We start from the raw sequence: 20902 nt of genomic DNA on the forward strand, positions 1-20902 counted from the left end.
GTTCAATTCCTTACCAGGCTGGTAGCCAGGACTTTGTTTATGCATCTGAGTCCTCTGTTTATTTCAGTGGAATCTTTGTATGTCTGAATTTAAACACATTCATACATGGGGGCGGGTGAGAAAGAGAGAGATGGGAAGAGAAAGGAACTGAGAGTGAAAAAGAGGAGAGAGTGGAGAGAGAGGGGGAGGGGGAGGGAGGGAGGGAGGGAGAGAGAGAGAGAGAGAGAGAGAGAGAGAGAGAGAGAGAGAGAGAGAGAGAGAGAGAGAGAGAGAGAGAGAGAGAGAGAGAGTAGAATGAGGTCATTAGACAGCTAGGTGGGTCCAGCCTATCATTGGATGAGACGAAAGGGTAGGCGGGGGAAAGTCTAGGAAGGAGGGAGGAGGAGAGGAAGCAAGGAGAATCGAGGGAGCCTGAGAAAGCGGTAAAAGGGGAAGGAGCTGGAAGTCAACATGGCGGCGGATGTAGATATTCTCTGCACATAATTACAGGTTGTTATGAGTATTTTGGTGTGTTCACTCATGTGGTGGCTTAATTGGATGAAAAGAAAAGTGAAGTGCACAAAGCCCGCCTTGGAATCAGGATGTGTGTGTGTGCTAGGTATGGTAACAACCCGCCAAGGGACAGGGAGTGAAAACATCAAGCTGGGACAGTCGTAGATCACCTGGGTCAGCAGACTGCCTGGGTCGAAGGGAAGCCAGGTTCTGCGAGTACTTGGGAACACCATGGAGCCGCTGAGATAAAGATACCCCGAAGTGCCACGTGGCCCTACTGGGGCCAGCACTAGTGAGGGATAAAAGGGTTACTACAGTTTTTATTTACTGCAACAAGAGAGGAAAAAGAGGTATTTGGGGCATGCTAAAAATCAGAGCATGGTTTATAAATTGTCAGATCTATGGAAAATAAAAAAATGTAAATGAGCAAAGCAAATTTGGTGTACGGCAGCAAATAGCTGATCTGCACATCAGTGGTGACGATCAAACAGGGCTGTTGGGGACTGTGCAGATGCAGAAAACGGACATTAGTTATACGCTCAGTCCAAGCCAGCCATCGCCTAGAAGAATAAAAGTCCCACCTCACCCTATCTCAATAACCCTAGACATAGTCAAGAGAAATCTGTATTGGAAAATGTAGCAACTTATTCCAATGTTAAACTCTGTACAAGATATCACCAAGAATACCAAAGGAGAACAAGAGGGCTGTGACAATGAATGTGGCCGTTGGGTCAGTTTTCCACCCCTGGACTAAATACACTGAAAGAGTTAAGTGACCGTCCATGGGGAGATATATGGGGGTCTCCAACTGCTCTGAGCATGGAAGAGTCTCTGCAACAGAGAAGCCAGAGAGTAAGGTGAAATGCAGTGACTGTGTGAGATCACAGTGGCAGTACATCTTCAGTGGCGGGTTCTTGGAGAGGAGTGGATGGATCTATTAGCAACTAAGAAAAGCAATACTAGGTGCTACATGCAGAGAGCCTCAGCAAGGGCTTCGGTAGCTAAACATATAAAGAAATGAGGTTTCTGGCAGAGCCACATGCCTTTAAATAGGCCTGTAGGTTTAACCAAGAAACTGTCACAGAGCAGACCACCATATTAGAGTGGCCAGGACCTCTCCGGCTTTCAAGTGTCTCTCAGAACCCACTCAATGTCCCAGTTAAGACTTGGCAAAAACCACAAGAGAATCAAGCTGGATTCAAGTGTATGTAGAAAATTAAGGAAGTTCGTTTCTTGCCCCCACAATCATCTTTAAAGAATTCATAGTTATGCGTCAACAGTTGACTAAAACACAGTAAGATAAAGCATTGGTTTTCAACTGGGTCATGACCCCCTTTGGCAGATCTTTATCTCCAAAAAACATTTGCTTTGCAATTCACAGCAGTATCAAAATTACAGCTATGAAGTAACAATAAAAATAATTGCGTGGTCAGGGGTCTCTATAACACAGAGAACCGTATTAAAGGATCATAGCATTAGGAAGGTTGAGAACCACTGGGTTAAAGAAATGATTATCTATCCTGGAAGGATAAAAGAAGGGGCATTATTTTAACTTGGATATCAGTTCCCTTTTCTGAAGTGCTCTAAATGGAGAGGACCCCTCAGAGGGATAAGAAAATAGGGCAGAGTTGATACAGTTTCACCTGAAAAGTCTCTTGTAAATTTTAATAGATGCTGTATTAGTTTCCTGTTGCTACTCTGATAGATTGGAACCGGCCTAATGGTTGAAGACAACACAGATTTATAGTTTATTGTCTTATGGTTCTGATGGTTAATGTCTGAAATGGGTCTCATGGGGCCAGAATCTAGAGGTCTTGGGACTGGGTTATTCTCTGGAAGCTCTGCAGAATGTTTCCTAGCCTTTTCTAGAGACTCCTTGCTTATATACTTGCTTCCTAGTCTCCTTCTGCCTTCAATCTCAGGCATCAATCACACCCCTCTGGCATCTCCTCTGACTTACAAGGAAAAGGAGTTGCTGCAGACCCACCAGATAACCTAGGGCAATCTTTCTGCTCTTGGATCAGCGTGTTAGCAACCTTAATTCCACTAGCAGCTTCATTTCCTCTTTCTATGTAGCAGAAAATAATCACACTTTCCAGGGATTGAGATGCATACTTGCCGCACAAGCCTGGGTTTGATCTCTGGAACATACGTGAAGGTAGAAGGAGAGGATCGACTCCATAAAATTGACCTCTGACCTCTACAGGTGCACTGTGACACACATGTCCACATATGACACCATAAAAACTCACACAAACAAAATAAATAAATAATCATTTTTAATTGACGCTGGAGAGATGCTCAGCAGTTCAGAGCACCCACTGGCCTTGCAGAGGACCTGAGTTCAATTCGCAGCACCCATGTTAGGCAGCTCAAAAGGGACCAGATGTCTTCTTCTGGTCTTTGAAGGCATCCTTACATATATGTGCATCTCCCCACAGAGATACATATGAATAAGAATAGAATAAATATTGTTTTTTGAATGACATGTATATCTCTGGGCCCATTATTCTTGTCTGCCAAGTTTTTATGCATCTTCATTACCATTCTAATTGAAAGTCTACTCAGTTTTGGACATATAAACCCACTCTACTGAAACTCCACCTGGGGTACCAGATTATAACAGAAGGATCAAAACGGAGGTCTTGGTTTAGAGTAGAGACACAGATATTACCCTCTAAGGTACTAAAAGGCAACCTTCTTTAAGGCTCATGCCTAAATTGCAATCAGGATAAGTCGGAGACACAAAGCGACTGCTTTGTGACAAGTAGCAGACTCGGGTTGAGAGCTAGTCTGAGTCAAAGGCAAATCTTTGGCTGCAAGTGTAGGGTGACCTGTGCTTCAACATCCTGAGCCAGCCAAACAAACGTTTTAGGTTATCCACAAAGTATCGACATTAAGAAGAAGGCAATGCCACAGTGTCCCATAAGAACCCTAGCATTATGGAGCTCTCCTATACATTTAAGTGTTTACAATACTTCCATCTGAAACTAATAAGCTAGGGAAGCATATGTCTTCACTTTCTACCAGACTGCCACAGCAGCTACCTTCTACTTGTTGGCCACTCAGCCTCTTCTTATCTTCAGTGTAATGGGTTGACAGACACAAACTTAGATATTGTCACCAAATCCACAAGCGAAAGCAGTCACAGCACATCCAAGACCCAGGACACATGGACTTGATCCTTGGAAAGACTAACCCAACCATCTAGTAGCTGGTTTCCTCCGAAATTTCGCTCAGGATAGCTAGTGCTCTTACAGTGCGGTAGTGGATCATGACGCATTGTTGAAAAGCCCACAGCTTTATCCGGTAAAGGGAATGATTAGACCTTGGAAATAAAACAATCTCAACCTATTCTTAAAAGTTTAAATGAGTAAGAAGCTGGCTCACTGGCGTGGAATCCGGAGCGGAATGTGAGTACCTGGTGGTACTTTTGGTAAACAGAACCGGTGTTGCAGGATGAACCGAACAGGTTAAATCACACCCATACCCCCACACTCCAGAAAAGGTGTCGGCTGATATAAACAGCAGGACATAGCCATGGGAGTCAGAATCCACTGAGGAGTTTGTAACAACCCAACTGCCGAATCAACTAGCCCTGCAAATGGCTGGCACTGGAGTGTCTAGCCCACATCCAAATGTCGTGGGCAGTCAGTTTAGGAGCAGCCTTGAGTACATGCTCACTGCAGCACTGAGTAGGCTGGCCTGTGCGGTGAGCATTGAAGCCTAGGACACAGGCCCAGGTGGAGCCACTGCAGGTACAGATCACAGTCGGTAGAGCAGAAGACTCTAAATCTCAGGATTGTTGGTTCAGGCCCCGCATTCAGGGCCATCTGTGGGTGTCCCCACTCTTGTGAATCATAGGCCTATAAGGCCCATGAGATCCCTGGGGGCAGAGACAGTGAAGGGAGTGTGTGGTATCAGAAGCCCTCTGAGTACTTAAAGTGAACAACCACACCGAGACCAGCTATCAGGAGGCAGGTCAGCTTTGACTTCAGGTGGTTCAAGGTCTATTTATAAAGGTTTGGGAGGCTGATGGTAGGAACATCCGGGATGGGCGAATGTCATTGGCTAAGGGCTCAGGGTTCCAAAATGCTTCGTTAGCATGGGGAAGCATTCCAGAAATCTCAGGTGCTAACTGAACATGTTTTTTCTGGAGGAAGAAAATTGATTCTGTAATCTAATTGACGGTACGTGGTATTCCTCAGGCAGAGGATGTGCGGTCTTAGAACTCTCTAGACAATGTCAGAGAAGGTAAAGCCCCACTAATGAAGGGAGTCTCCCATATTGTGCCAAGCCCAGAGGCTCTCTGGTCATGGTGGACTTCCGCCTTAATTAGCATTTTTCCCATACTTGGGTCTGGCATCCTTGCAGGTTCTTCTTACCCAGAATAATTTCTTTCCTCTTTGAAGTTCCCCGTGTACCAATGCTCTGTAGAGAAGGCCTATGTGCTGTTTAACAACACTTGGCACACAGAACCAACAAACAACCATAGTAGATGTATGATGCCATAAAAAGCTCATTCGAAACCGGGGTTTTGGTTCATATGGCTTTGCGGTAGTTGATCATGATGCATTGTTGAAAATATGGATAATTTTGAACATAAGCCTAAGATGGTAGAACAAATGAATCAATCACAGCAATATAGATACTACCTACCACCTGGATGAAAATCTCTCAAACATGAGGTCTTTAGAGAAAACACAATGACATGAGATTTGGGTGGCGGGAAGTTTGTGGTTGTTCTAACTGAAGCATCTCACTTCAAGATGTTGATTGTAGAGTCAAGTGGCAGTTAAAGAGTGGGACATCCAAGGGATGAGCTCTGTGCACATCGTTATCCTCTGAAGTGGCTTTGGAGTTGGCTTTTGTTTTGTTCTCTTTTTCCTCTGGCTAAAAACAGCACGGGCGTCCAAGTGCTTCCTTCCTTACCCAAAGTTAATTACCACCTCCCAGAGACAGCACAACTGGAGCACCTCTCCAGTGATGGACCAAGAGTACCGTTCGTCAAGACTAATAGTCAAGTCCTACAAACACTGGCCCTGCAGAGCTTTCGGGTCTGGTGCACTTGGTCAATACTTTTCCCAGCATGAAAGACAAGTACCTAGAACCAACTGGCTTGGATTCCCTGTAGCATCCCATTGTCACTGGTGAGAGGGGACTTGAAGATTTATTGCAGGCTGATGGTAAAATGAAATCATCATTTGGTCATCATTTCAAACCAACATACAGCCCACTTTTTTTTTTCACCACTCATAAAAGTCCCTTGACACAGGTTCCTCCCTTTTCAAGCAAGCATTATCTGCACTATAAAGAAAGGGCTCAATAGTAAACTCTTCTGCAGTGAAGATGGTCTCCCTGACCATGCACCATTTAATGATAGCATTTGCTTGATGATCCTGTTCAGTTGGAGAAATGCCTTTATTTGTAAATAGCTGCTTAGCAACAGCCTCTGTATTCTCTCATAGCTCTCTCGGAGCACCTGTCACCTGGTTCTGGGAGTCTTTAAATTCCTTGGGGCTTATGCAGAATTCTCAACACATGGACACACCAGAAGAAAACATGCAAGAAAGCTGAATCACTGCAGTTCGCTGACCAAAAGAGGGATTTAATAAAAAGAAAACACTCCCTTCATGGAACTGAGGTGACATTGAAAAAAACATGGAATTAGAATCTGGAGACATGAGGAATAGTCTGTTCATCCATTAGCAAACCAGGGCAGGAGTGAAAGACTTGGGGATGTGGGAAGGACTTTTGTCTCTGTTTATCACAGGAACACCTGGCGTCTAGGAGCCAAAACTCAGTTCAAAGGTTATATTAGTTGTAGGGAAAAAATCATAAGAGTCTCCTTGGAGCCTCCTTTTCATTCACGTCATGGTGTATGTGGGGGGGGGGTGTGGGAACGGAAGTACAGATTCCAGTGAGTTTGTGATATTTTATGCCAGAGCCAGACCAAAAATAGGAAAACTCTGATTTCTCTTTTAGAATTCCTCTCTCTTTTTCTCTCTCTGTCTCTCTATCTCTGTATTCTGTCTCTCTGTCTGTCTTTCTATTTCTCTGACTCTGTCTCTCTTTCTGTCTCTGACTCTGTCTCTCTGACTGTCTTTGTCTGTCTCTGTCTATCTGTATATATGTCTCTGTCTCTGTCTCTCTCAGTCTCTCTCAGTCTCTCTAACTCTGTCTTTGTCTCTGTCTCTGTGTCTGTCTCTATCTCTATGTCTCTGTCTCTCTGACTCTGTCTCTGTCTCTCTCTGTCTGTCTCTCTTCCTGTCTCTGTCTCTCCGACTCTGACTCTGTCTCTGTCTGTATGTATGAATGCCTCTGTCTCTCTCCTACCAAGCATTTGTCTCTGTAGTCCAGGCTGGCCTGGAACTCACTGTATAGTCTATTCTGTTCTCCTATTCAAGGCAATCCTGCACCAGCTTTGCGGGTGCTAGGACTATAGACATAGTTGTCACACCTGACTGTTTTCTGTCTTGGTAATCTGTATGCCAAGGCTCTCTGCGAACAGGAAGAGTGATTCAAAGGTCACCTTCCAGTAGAGGCCCGAGAATCTCTTATTAAAATTCATTGGCCTTGCCATGGACATTAATTCCAAAATAACTCTTATTCTACTACACACACTTGAGTTTGTGGAATGAAAGAAAAAAAATAGGAATGAAAGAAAATATGAAAATAAAATATCACATAGAAACAAAACAAAATACACTAATCAAACTCCAAAAGGGCCCCTTCCACAGTGCACCAGGTTAAGGTCTGTGTGGCCAGAGCAATGTAACAGAAGCAATGTCATGTCCCATTTAAATTAGCTTTTAAATGGTATAACAATATGTGTGTTAGTTGCTTTCTTATTCTCTGTCTCCCTGGGACTACTCAGCATGGGATAGGTTAGCTATCTTATCTTGATATTCGATTGGCCCTGTGAAAAATCCTTGTAGCAAGGAACAGAGGTTTCTAATGTGCTGCTGTGTTCATAAGCCTTCTTGGAAGTAGAGCCTACAGCCTCAGACAGACTTCAGATAATACAGCCCAGACCCTGAAGTTGAACCACCCAACTAAACCGTGCTGGATTCAAGACCCTCAGAAAAAGTAAGGTTTTAAATATTGCTGCTTTGATCCATTAACTTTTGGGGCGGTTTGTTATGTAACAATATCTACCGGAGTTAAGTAAGAATACAACACGAAAACTTGGTAATACAGCCTTTGGTGCTGATGTTGTCATATTCATTATTTTGAGAGGCTGAGGGGAAGAAATCTTTGCAGGAGAACTCATGTCATCTCATTGGGTGGATATAAAAGTCTGTCTCTGAGCAATGCTACCACTTCCAAATCACTTTTATCCACCTCGTCTATATACACACTATTATAATAACGTAAAAAAATGACAAAAATCTAAATAAATATATATCAAGGGTTATATGCCTCAACCCAAAGGCTCAAAGTCCCTGCTGTGTGTTTGGCTTCCTTCTCTGTATGTGTCAGTATGTGACTTAATCTAAATGAACAATCACTAATACGGTGTTCTACCTTAACGATTTAAAGATTCATTTATTTATAACATATAATTACACTGTAGCTGTTTTCAGACACACCAGAAGAGGGCATCAGATCTCATTACAGATGGTTGTGAGCCGCCATGTGGTTGCTGGGATTTGAACTCAGAACCTCTGGAAGAGCAGTCAGTGCTCTTAACCACTGAGCCATCTCTCCAGCCCAACTTTAACGTCCATTATTATCTTCTGTTGCACTTTACCTAGTAGCTTGGGATACTGACCTTCAGAGACAAAAGCAACAGCATCCTCTGCCCGCTCTCGGTTTAAGCCAACAGAGGAATATGCAGAGCTCAGGTGGTGAGAGGAAAGGGAAGTGGAGCTGCTTGAGTCACTGATCAGCTACTAGGATCAGCTACTCTCTCCTCCCATAGCCCTATTTCCCTCGAACTCCCCCAGAGGTCTCTATAGCAACAAATGCTCTCTTAGGACCAGGAGGAAACAGATTCTCTGCTGCTGCCAGGCTTTACAAAGTCTCAGCAGGTGATTGAGACTCTGTTCACACTTTTCAAATAAGCCTTTTATTCGTCTATTACTTGTTTGAAGAGTGTGTGTGTATTCCCACCAAGACTTTTGAACTTGTGAGGTTTCTCATGAGAAAAACCTATGTTTTTTCCCCCCATTTGTCCTTAGCAATCAGAATAAAGGTTCTGTATTCCCCGTTAGCATCCATCTTTGGCATTTTGGGAAGCTGTGTGCTCTCCAGATACACACCTGTCTCCAACACTGTCTAGTGTGCTTCCTATTTGGTCGGCTTCCAAGCATTCATAAGATTTACCCCTGCATATTCAATTTAACCCAAGCTTGTGAACTCAAGCTACATCCGTGAAGGAGGAACATGGTTGATCACAAACCGTTAGTGCTGGAATGTGGGCTCCAGAGATGATTCAGACAATGAAGAGAAATGCCAATTACATGGGGGAGTGTCCATGTCTGCGTACAAGAAATTTCATTACAGGAGTTGGGCTAGACTGCATCTTTGTAGGACAGCAGTATTGTAGGTGTGAGCCAACTGGGAAGCACAGTCGTTACGCCACTGTTTACACAGAAAAATACGACCTTGCATCCACACAGCTGATTTAATAATAACATTTTTGGAATATAAACCATTAATTAAATTGGCGAGGCTTATTTTTTTAATGGCTCTAAATAAGTATGTTTCAGAGAATAGGCATGCAAACAGGAAAAGTACAGAATTGACTGTCCTAATCCACAGGATTATGACCGTAAACCATTCAAATCAATCTAGAATCTAAGGGAGACATCTTGGTCAGGGAAGTCCTTGCCTTTCAGCCAAGAGGACACGAGTGTGAGCACCAAGACCCACATGTAAGAGGCTGGACATGGTTACATGTGCTCATGACCTCAGAGCTGGGGAGCTGGAGACAAGTGGATCCTTGGGGCTTGCTGGCCAGACAGCCTAGCCTTTGTGGTGAGTCCCAGTGTTTTTTAAATGAATCACTTTTTAGATATTCAGTCACGGAAAACACCCATTAAGTACTATTTGCCATGCACCATTTTAAGCATTGGCATTTTTTAAATGCCTTGCCCCTATAGGGTTTGTAATCCACTGAAGAAAAGCAAATAAGATCAGTAAGAAAATTATATGGGACGATAACTAATGATCAGTGTTAGGGGTAAGAAAAATGGAAGAAGGGTATGGTACAGAAGGGATTACCATTTATGTACAATGACTGGGAAAGATGCCCCTGCAAAGATGGCACTGTGTAAAGGTTCCAGATGCGTAATGAATGGAACAAGCCATATGTACATCTTCTAGAAAAGGGTACCAAGTGCAAGTTTCAACCAATACAAAGATGCTGAAATGAGTCCAATTAGAATATTGTGAAATGGTTAGATGCAGAGGATAGCATTACCTGGAATCAATGGGAGGAGAGGTCTTTGGTCCAGTGAAGGCTCATCTTCCCAGTGTAGGGGAATGCCAAGACACTGAGGTGGAGAGGGTGGTTGGGAAAGGGAGCACCTTCATGGAGGCAATGGGAGGAGGAGGGAGGTTGAAATTGAGGGAAAGGGGATAACATCTGAAATGTAAATACAGAGAATACCTAATTTAAAAAAATTTTAAAAAGAATATTGTGGAATGAACCTTTTATTCACAATAAACTAACAAAATAATAAAATACCTGAGAATAAATTCCAAAAGAAGAGTATAGAGTCTCCGTGATGAAAGCCTTAGTACTGCATCGACGAATGAAATAAGAGAGGGGAGAGGAAGGATGCGCATCCATTCAATCATGAAAGCACAGTGCTCACTTGCAAAAGAAACTGAGGAAGTAAAAGCCCCAAACCAGTGAATTTTAGTATCAGAGGAAAAGTTTACTTACCAGCTCCTAAGTCCTAACCCAGGTGGCTTTCAGGGAAATCTGAGGGAAAAAAAAAAAGGCTGAAGACAATACTGCAATGAGAAGAAACAAGCCAAAGAAATCTGTTGCTTTTGCACATGGACCGCCTCGCCTCTGTGCGTTCACTGCCAGATATCTATTGGTGGGACTGAAGTGGTTCTTAACCAGTGGGGCCAGAGGGAGAAGAAGGCAGTGTGGGAAAGAGCTGGTCGCAGGATTCCACTGCCATCTCTATGCCTGCTTCTCCTTGCCTCTAACCATGACAAACTCTAGAAACACGTGTTGATTCAACTCTCTCCCTTCCAAATCTCACTTATATTTCCCTTGGAGCCAGCTCCAGTTTGGAATAACAGAACGATGGAGATTCCAGGAAACAGCCAACTTGGTATGCAAAAACTCTTTGAGCCCAAGTGTAAAAGGACTCCATGTTATAGAGATGTTAATTGCTCCTAAATATGTAAACTCAAAACAATCTCAAATGCCCTCTCTATGTCTGGGAGCAGGGTGAAGGCAGGAGAGGGGCAACATAGAAATATATTTCAACTGAAAAGAATCAAAATGCCAAAATAGCTAAGAAAGTTTCCCAAAAGAAGAAAGGTTACATGATTACCATAGAAAAATACATGATGCACGTCTTTAATAGAAGCAATTGGGAGGCAGAGGCAGGTAGATCTCTGAGTTAAAGGCCATCCTGGTCTACAGAGTGAGTCCCAGGGAAACCTTGTCTTTAAAAAACAAAAACAAAACAAAACAAAAAACCCTATGAAAACAAAGAAGACACAAATCAAAGGGAGGGGAGAGAGGAGGAAGGAAAAGGAGGAGGATAGGAGGGGAAAGATAGATAGATAGATAGATAGATAGATAGATAGATAGATAGATAGATAGATAGATGGGTGGGTGGGTGGGTGGGTGGGTGGGTGGGTGGGTGGGTGGATGGATGGATGGATGGATGGATGGATGGATGGATGGATGGATGGATGGATGAATGGATGAATTGATAGATCCACTTCAGAATCATAGACTAAACATGAAAATGATGAGGCTTATCTTAGGCTAACTTGATGTTTTTTTCTAGGTCACCTTTGCCATTCCTCCAGAAGTTTTTTCCAGTTCCCAACTCCCCACACCTGAGACTTCCCACTACTTGGTTTCTTCTACTTACTAGTAGTTTAAATCAGAACATCAAAAATAACAGTAAGCCCCACGAAGGCATCTGTCCTGGAAGACATGAAGCATCAGGCATTATGAAGCGGAAGAGATACGTGCGATGCTCTAGATCTCCCTTCCTCACCTCTGTGTTCAGTCCCCACCCTCTTCCCCCCTTCTTTACTACACATACGGATAAAAGACAGTGCTTCTCCTTTACTAGGAATTCAGGGCAATAAATCAGAGGATCATATTCTTCTTTTAAAAGTGCACTCATATTGCAACACAGAAAATCAAGACAACCACCAGGAGAATCTCACAGAGAAATCAGGACCCATCCCACCTATTTTATAGCCCATGGCTGGCAATTATAAAAATAAAAATAAAAAGACTTTAGGTGAGCTTTGTGGCATCATTCTGTAAATCTTCACAAATGAACCATTGGAACGCACCGTCTATTTTCTTTTTCTTCTCTACACGTGAGGGTATTTCTATCTCCATATGTTCTCAAAATAAAGAACTCTTTCCTCGAGTTATCAATAGGCACCACGCACAGAGAAACACTGGTGGAGCACAGTCTGCGCAGCTTCCGTGAATGCTGGACCCCTTCCTAAGATCCCAGCTCTTTGCTGTATTCTCCTGCACAAACACCATCTCTTCTTGCCCATGAGTCAAAGAAGTGTGTGTGTGCGTGTGTGTGTGTGTGTGTGTGTGTGTGTGTGTGTGTGTGTGTTTCTTTAATGATCTAGAAAAAAGACGTTTTATGTTCAGGTGTAAAAGGGAGAAAAATAATTGGCAAAAATTTAAAAGCATGTGCTAATAGCTACAAAGATTCAGCAGATAAGATTGTGGAGTTTGCCGGATGTTTGAAGAATAAAGCAATGCGTTAATTAAGGAACTTTCATTTGATTTAGGAACGACGTCTCCATTAAACATGTCTGTGCAGTTCGGTTCCCAAAGTAACTATGCTGTTGACTAGAATAATTTGTCTCCCTCTTAATATCTTTGAATTCTTTTGGCTCTTTTCTACTCTCATCAGTAAGTAAGCATCTTCTAGGATAACCCACCCCAAGAACCCCCGCCTCTTGGTATTTCCCAAGTAGGTTCTCCTGTTGAGTAACTGGCCCCAAAGCAACAGAATTCATCTCTATTGAGATACCACTTCCCTAATTAGGCTGCAGAGATAACAACTTGCCTCCTACTTCTCAACAGTCTCTACTGCTGGCTTTGATGACTAAACCAGACATGTTAGAGAGGCCCACAGTCAAGAAATTGAAGGTGGTCACTGGCCAATGGCCAACGGAGTCCTGGAAGACTTAAACCCATAGTTCTCAAACAAAACAACCCTACCAACAACCATACAAGTGAGCAAAGATGAGTTTTCTCAGGAGACCCCACACTGCGAGAGCCCTTGGTGGCTGCCTTGTGCAAAATTGGGAAACACAGCGTCTACCTTAGTTAGATTCTTGACCCAATCTGTGAGGTAATTGTATTAAACTGTTAGGTTTGAGGTCATTTTTTTTTTTTAATGGAAGAGCTCAGAATGTCCTACTCCAAAATACAGCACCTTGTCAATACTGAGTTTTAAGCTTAGAGAAATTAGCAGCAGCAGGAGGGTCTTTCTGATGTTCTCCTGTCATTCTTTCCTAACACGGACCTTCAAAGAATTCTGTGACCTGCCTCTAATACAGGGGTGCTCAATCTGTGGGTTCTGACCTCTTTGGAATTGAATGGCCCATTTTTGTGATTACCTAAGACAGAAAAGCACAGATATTTTCATTACAGTTTACAACAGCAGAAAAATAACAACAAGACTAATCTTATGGCTGGGGGTCCCCCACAACATGAGGATCTGTAATAAAAGGTTTTTAAAAGGTTGAGAACCGCTTCTCTAAAAGAAGTCCCAAGACCTTCACTCCAGAGACATTACAGAATGAAGGCTCAGAGCTCATATCCTGTCATCCCTTAACCATACACAAGTATGAGTCATAAAAATGGACAGTGTGATCTAGTGCTTGGAGAAGAATTAGGATTTTAGGGAGTGGTTTGTTTTGTAGTACTGGGATTGAATGAACCTAAGGCCTTACACATGCTGGACAAGTATCCAAACAGTTTTATCCCCAGATCTCTTTTTACTTTTTCTCCTAAAACTTGTCAGTAGGGTTCCTTGAACTCAGCCTGCATCCCCCACAGGCCTTCCTGCAATCTCCCCCATATCAGTTCAAGTAGCTGAGAGCTCAAGCCAAAGAGACCACTTTCCGAAAGCTCTTACATTATATAAAATTTACATTAAATACATTTGAGTAGTGGGTTTTTTTTCAGTTCATTAATGTGTCTTTTATTACAGGAGGCTTCAGACACGATCCTTGTCATGAGTAGCAAAAGAAATCTTTTCTCCCTTATGTCAAACACCAGTAGGCAACTAAAGCAAGTATTTATTTACGTGATAAAAATAAAGTCCTCCAGGCATAGGAGTGGTGAAGCATTCCTATGATCCCAGAACTCTGGAAGCAGAAACAGATGGATCTCTGAGTTTGAGGCCAGCCTGGTCTCCAAAGTGAGTTCCAGGACAGTCAGATCTACACAGAGAAAAAATAAAAAGCAAAAATCATGACCTGTAAAATGACTTACCAAGATCCTCCCTAACGCACTATTTTTACATTTTAATTTTAGATACAATAAAACTCAATGGAATTTACAGCAACCAGAACAATCCACCTGGGGACACTGATTCAGAGTTGGTGGGGGGGGTGGTTTGTATTTTGGTATATCAGTGGGATAATTAAGTCAAAAGCTTCCTATAATACCTTGCCCTCCTGGTATCTCTGTGCTCCTGTCTTAATGTCTGGTCATTTACCTTTACAACTCCTTTAGGCTTTGGTTGCAATGAACTTGTCCTCAGTTAAAATGAAACCACCTAAGGGCAATAACTCAGGTTTGCTGTCAGCAGTTTGTGTCTTTATCTTGAGTGTGTGAATCAGTTGTCTGGTTTCAGATCTCTCTGAGGGGTTTTTACAAGGAGAGTGGACAGGGTCCCTCAAGGAGTGGAAATGCTATAAGGTTCTAAGATCAGAAAACAATTTTAAAATTGTCCTGTGAGCTAGTGCCTCTCGGTTCAACACAAAGAGAAACAACACTCATGAGAGACCTAAAATTCATATCCCACCTCTTTATACAACTCTTGTATGTTTTACTGGACATCCCTTGGCCACTGAGTTAGACTGACAGGCATCGTGGAATCAGACTTAGACTCTCGTGGTCTTTGTTTCCATAGATGAAAGAGAAGCCAGTTGTACAAAAGAACAAAAGTGCTCTGGAGGCCCATTTTCAGATAGAAGGTCTCGTCTGAACACTCACTAGCACTATGACCAGCCTGGAGTGAACTTGGAAGAATGGGGCCTGTGGGATGGTAGCTTGTTTGTGACAATGACTGGACCCTAGTAACATTTATCTCAGCCACCTCATTATTTATCCCCAAATTGGGCTTTGCCAGAGCCCTTCAGTCGTGACAAACATGACTCATTTTGACTCATGGAGGAAAGTAGCGACTTATTGTCTCTCCTCAGGGAGGGGTCCCAGAATCCTTCAACCAGTGTGTCTATTCTTGCTTCCGAAATCAAGTTCCATTCAATATCAAGCAATAGAAAGAAGGGGAAGAAGGGAATCTAAGTTTCTTCTCATTGGATATCCCAGAACAAAAGCAGCAATTTTAATATAGTGTGTGCTCATGGACATGTTTTCGTAAAAACAAAAGCACGCTAATAGCACACTAATAATGTTGGTGTTTTTTCTCAACTTTTTTTGTGGGGGGATATTCTCTGCATTTACATTTCAGGTATTATCCCTTTTCCACAATCCCCCTCCCCCTCCCATTGCCTCCATGAAGGTGCTCCCTCTCCCAAACACCCTCTCCCACCTCAGCACTTTGGCATTCCCCTACACTGGGAAGCCGAGCCTTCAATGGACCAAAAGCTGCTCCTCCCATTGATGTCAGAGAATGCTGTCCTCTGCTGCATATGCACCTGGGGCCATGGGTCTTTCCATTCGAACTCATTGGTTAGTGTTTTAGACCCTGGGAGTTGTGATGGGTTTGGTTAGTTAATAATTTTGTTCTTCCATGGGGTTGCAGACCCTTTCAACTCCTTCATTCCTTTCTCTAGCTCCTTCATTGGGGTCCTCGTGTTCAGTCTGATGGTTAGCTGCAAGCATCCTCCTCTGTATCAGTCTGGCTCTGGCAGAGCCTCTGAGGAGACATCCATATCAGGTTCCTGCCATTAAGCACTACTTGGCATCAGCAATAGTGCTTGGGTTTATCGGGTGCATATGAGGTGTATCTCCAGGTGAGGCAGCCTCTGGATAATCTTTTTCCTGTCCCTGCTCTTCTATTTGTTCCTTTATTTTCTCCCATGAACATTTTGCTCTTCCTTCTAAGAAAGACTGAGGCATCCACCTTCTGGTCTTCCTTCTCTTTGAGCTTCATAAATTCTGTGGATGGTTTCTTGGGTATTCCTAGCTTTTGGGGCTAGTATCCACTTATAAGTGAATAGGTACCATGAGTGTTCTTTTGTGACTGGGTTACCTCACTCAGGATGATAGCTTCAAGTTCCATCCATTTGCCTAGGAATTTCATGAAGTCATTGTTTTTAATAGCTGAGTAATACTTCATTGTGTATATGTACCACAATTTCTGTATACATTCCTCAGTGAAGGACATCTGGGTTCTTTCCAGCTTCTGGCTATTATAAATAAGGCTACTATGAACATGGTTGAACATATGTCCTTATTAGATGTTGGTGTTTCTTTTGGTATATGCCCAGGAGTTGTATAGCTGGGTGCTTAAGTAGTACTATGTCCAGTTTTCTGAGGAAGCGCCAGACTGATTTCCAGAATGGTTGTGCCAGTTTACAACCCCACCAACAGTGGAGGAGTGTTCCTCTTTCTCCACAACCTCACCAGCATCTGCTGTCACCTGAGTTTTTAATCTCAGCCATTCTAACTGGTGTGAGGTAGAATCTTAGGGTTGTTTTGATTTGCATTTCCCTGATGACTACAGATGTTGAGCATTTTTTAAGTGCTTCTCAGCTATTCAATACTCTTCCGTTGAGAATTCTTTGTTTATCTCTGTACCCTATTTCTTAATATCTCTTAAAATCAATGGACTCAGTTCCCCAATAAAATGACATAGACTATCAGACTAAATATTCAAACAGAATCCAGCAATTTGCTGCATACAAGAAACTTATCTTAACAACAAAGACAGGCACTATATCAAAGTAAAAAGTTGGGGGAAAAATTTCCAAGCAAATGATCCCAAGAAAAAGGTGGAGTAGCCATTCTAATATCGAATAAAATAGATTTTCAATCAAAAGTCATCAAAAAAGATAAGGAAGGACACTTTTTACCCATCAAAGAAAAAAAATCTATCAAGATGAACTCTCAACCCTGAACGTCTATGTTCCAAATACAAGGGCACCACAGTCATAAAAGAAACTTTAATAAAGTTCAAAGCATATATTGCACCACACAAATAATAGTGGGATCCTTCAACACCCCACTCTCATCACTGGACAGATCATGGAAGCAGAAACTGAACAGAGACACTGTGAAACTAACAGAAGTTATGAACCAAATGGATTTAACAGGCATCTATAGAATATTTCATCCTAAAACAAAAGAATATACCGTCTTCTCCAAAACTGACCATATAGTCCGTCACAAAACAGGCTTCAACAGATACAAGAACATCGAAATAATCCCATGCATCCTATCAGATCACCATGACTAAGGCTGGTCTTCAATAACAACAAAAACAACAAAAAGCCCACATAATCATGGAAGCTAAACAATGCTTTACTCAACAATAGCTTGGTCAAGGAAGAAAGAAAGAAAGAAAGAAATCAAAGACTTTTTAGAATTTAGCAAAAATAAAGCCACCACATACCCATACTTATGGGATACAATGAAAGCAGGGAGGTAACGTAAGCAGCATGAGGAAGAAGTTGAGCTGTGATGTAATCATCAAAGAGCTTCATGCCCTGCTGGGCACTCTGAAGCTGGGATGAGCTTTCAGCACAGTTTGAGTGGGGTCGAGCAAGCACTTTAGCCCATCACTGGATCTAGGGTACCCCCTGGAAAGGTGACACGACCTTGAACAGGGCTACTTTCCTCAGCTAGGACAATTCCTAGGGACTCCAGAGGAAGACTGGCAACTCCCAGCTTTCTGCCATTCCCAGCAGCTGAGAAAATAAGCCTTTCATTCCTGTAGCGCATCACAGCACCCATAAAGAAAGCCCAGTGCATTTAAGGCTATAGCTCTTCAGTGTTCAAGAATTGCTGTTCAAGAATTGTTTGTCTACGGTTGAGCAGATCCTAGATGACCAAGTCACATTAACTAAATGAAAATGTTCTTTACAAGCCTTTTAACTATACACACACACACACACACACACACACACACACACACACACACACTATTTAGCTTGTATACAAATATACATGTATACATATATACATTGGCTTGAGTTGCTTTAGCGTAGATCAGATGGCTTAAATAATAGAATTGTTGATCCGACATGGGCACAAACATTATGGGAGTAACCAGCCACTTTTTGATTAGATTTAAGAACAACTCTACGAGATGGAATCCATACTTGATATTGTTAAAGTGGCCAAGAACCTAGACTAGATAGGTCATGAGCTTAAGGGAAAATTTACTCTGTTATTCTGGTAACGGAACAGCTCTAAAAAGACTCCTAACGACATGCAGCTTCACTTATAGACCAGTGCATCTTTCAGTCCTCATCAGAGAAGCCTCTTTTCGCTGTAGATAAGTAACATAAAAACCCACAAGTGGATGATGTGCAGATAGTGAAAGGGTTTAGAGAACTCAGTTACAGATGGGATCAAATCCCACGCCCTCAAGGCTCAGAGACCTATATGGAAGAGGCAGTGGGAAGCCTGTAAGATCTAGAGGTGGTAATGCCAAATGAACATTGTCTTCCAGACTCAACAGAACCGATAGACATCTGAACTCAGAGACTGTATCAGCATGCACACAACCTGTACAAGCTCACACTCAGAAGAGGAAGTAGACACAGGTCCCGCCCCTAACCCAGAAGCTATCTGTAATTGATACCTTCTGAGAAAGGGACAATCAGTTTTCTCCAATGGAGGTTCATGTATATGTATTAACCACACTCCAGGGAGGGTTCCATGCCTAGAAGTTGGCCAACACAGACTCCTTGCTTTTCAAACTCATTACTGTTTTGTTTTGTTTTTGCTTTTGCTTTGTTTTTTTATGTATGTGAGTACACTGTGACTCTCTTCAGACATACCAGAAGAGGACATCAAATCCCATTACAGATGGTTGTAAGCCAACGTAGTTGTTGGGGATTGAACTCAGGACCCCTGGAAGAGCAGCCAGTGCTCTTGACCTCTGAGCCATCCCTCCAGTCCTGGGTTGGGGATTTTTAATTATTATTCATTTGAGTTTACTATTTTTACTTTGACATTGCCATCTGTATTTTGGTCTCAGGTGTAGACGTCTGACAAGGTGCCCACAGATGTTCAGGGAAGGACACAGAGCCAGGGTGAGCGCCTCCTGTCCTTTCCTTGAGTTTGCAGAGGTCACACCTGACTACAGTGTTACCTGACTTTCCACAGTAACGGATACTTAGCAATTGTCTTCATATTCATATCATAGGATTAATCCACTGAGCGCTCACACAGGTTCCAGGCCTCTCACCCTTCCAGGGTCATCTGATTATAGACAATCTCCCAACTCATTATTGTTTTAGTTTGGCTTTATTTTTTGTCTTATTAGCTATCTTTTCTTTCTTCCTTTCTTTCCATTTGTTGGTTTGCTTATGGAGACTAGGAAAAAATGCTTCTTTGGTTTTTTCCTTGATTTATTTTTTCTTTTTTGAGAAAGAAAAAGTTGTGGACAGGAAAAGCATATAATCAAAATACATCGTATAAAGAATTAAGCAATTTTTAATTTACTTTTCTTATTGCTGTATGTGTATAAACAATGTATGTGAGTATGTTTCATGGCAGGCACATGGAACTTTGAAGACAGCTTTAGAAAGTCAGCTCTCTCCTGCCATGGGTTCTGGAGATCAAACACAAGTTATCAGGCCTCCCTCTGCAACGAGTTCTTATCCTCTGCATCAACCATAGAATCTTTTCCTCACAGTTAAGTCACCTCTAATGACAGGTGGTGGAGGTGGAGACTCTCCTACAGGTTGCTGTTGGCTACTGTATCCCTGTGTCCTCACACACCCTTCCTACGTCCAGGAACTGTTCTCCCCCTCTCTAAACCTCATCATGATACGCCCCTGTCTTCAACTGGTCTCTACCACAAATTTATCCTAAATATCTCGTCTTGAAGCATCATCACTTTGGCAGTTAAGGCTTCAGTATTCTCTTCAAGAAGTAGAAGATAAAACGTAACATGTAAAACAACGTATTCAATGACAAAGACAAATGTGTCCCCCCTGTTGTCTGAGTGTCTTGGGTCTTTAATAGTTGGACGGTTTTCCCAAGTAAAGACACAAAAAGTGTTCTTTGCAAAGTCATTGAAGATTGTTTCTTCTTCCCAGAATGAAGATTGTTACTACAACTGTTTTTCTTAGGTAATGTGTTTGTAGTTTCATTGTCTTCCCTCTGCCATGTCTACATGCTTGAGCAGAATGAAGACGTGTAACATACAAATTCCCGCTTGAATTCCCTCTGTTGAAAGGTCCTCGTTGGGTTTAAATTGTGTTGAGAAGATGGATAATTTGGTAGATCTGATAAACACTGACTGAGAAGCATCGAGGATTTTCAGTGGGAGGAGCCAAAGGGAAGTGGCAAATGAATGGGCTGCAAAGGCTGGTCTGGAGAAAGGCCCAAGAGAGAAACAAGATTCTTCTTTTTGCCCCTAGGACTGCAGCTCAAGAATTCCCTGCAAAGAGGTAGCTGTTGTCTCAAGACACCCTTTCTGTTGTCTGCCTACAGACACAAGCAGGCTCAGGGCAAAGCCTCAGACACTTAGATTGGAAGGACAAGCTACAGACAAAAGGGAAAGAACTGTGAGTGTATCATAGCATTTGACAGGGGTGTAAACATGAAGGACATCCATCTATTTCTGTCTCGTGTACTAAAATTTTCTCGTTAAAGACAATTTTTAAGTGACCAAAAGTACTCTAGGACAGGCACTACATTTTGCAGATTTTGGCAAATCCTTACATACTGTGGCTCCTCTGTCCTTGTGAAGACAAACTGTGCGTTTACATATCTGTGTGATAAAAGGAGAGATGCCTTCATAAAGTTGCTTACCTTTCCAGGTGTGCAAGATACAAGGCGTCTCAT

Source organism: Micromys minutus, assembly GCF_963924665.1.
Source record: "Micromys minutus genome assembly, chromosome: 19".
NCBI classification, from domain to species: domain Eukaryota; kingdom Metazoa; phylum Chordata; class Mammalia; order Rodentia; family Muridae; genus Micromys; species Micromys minutus.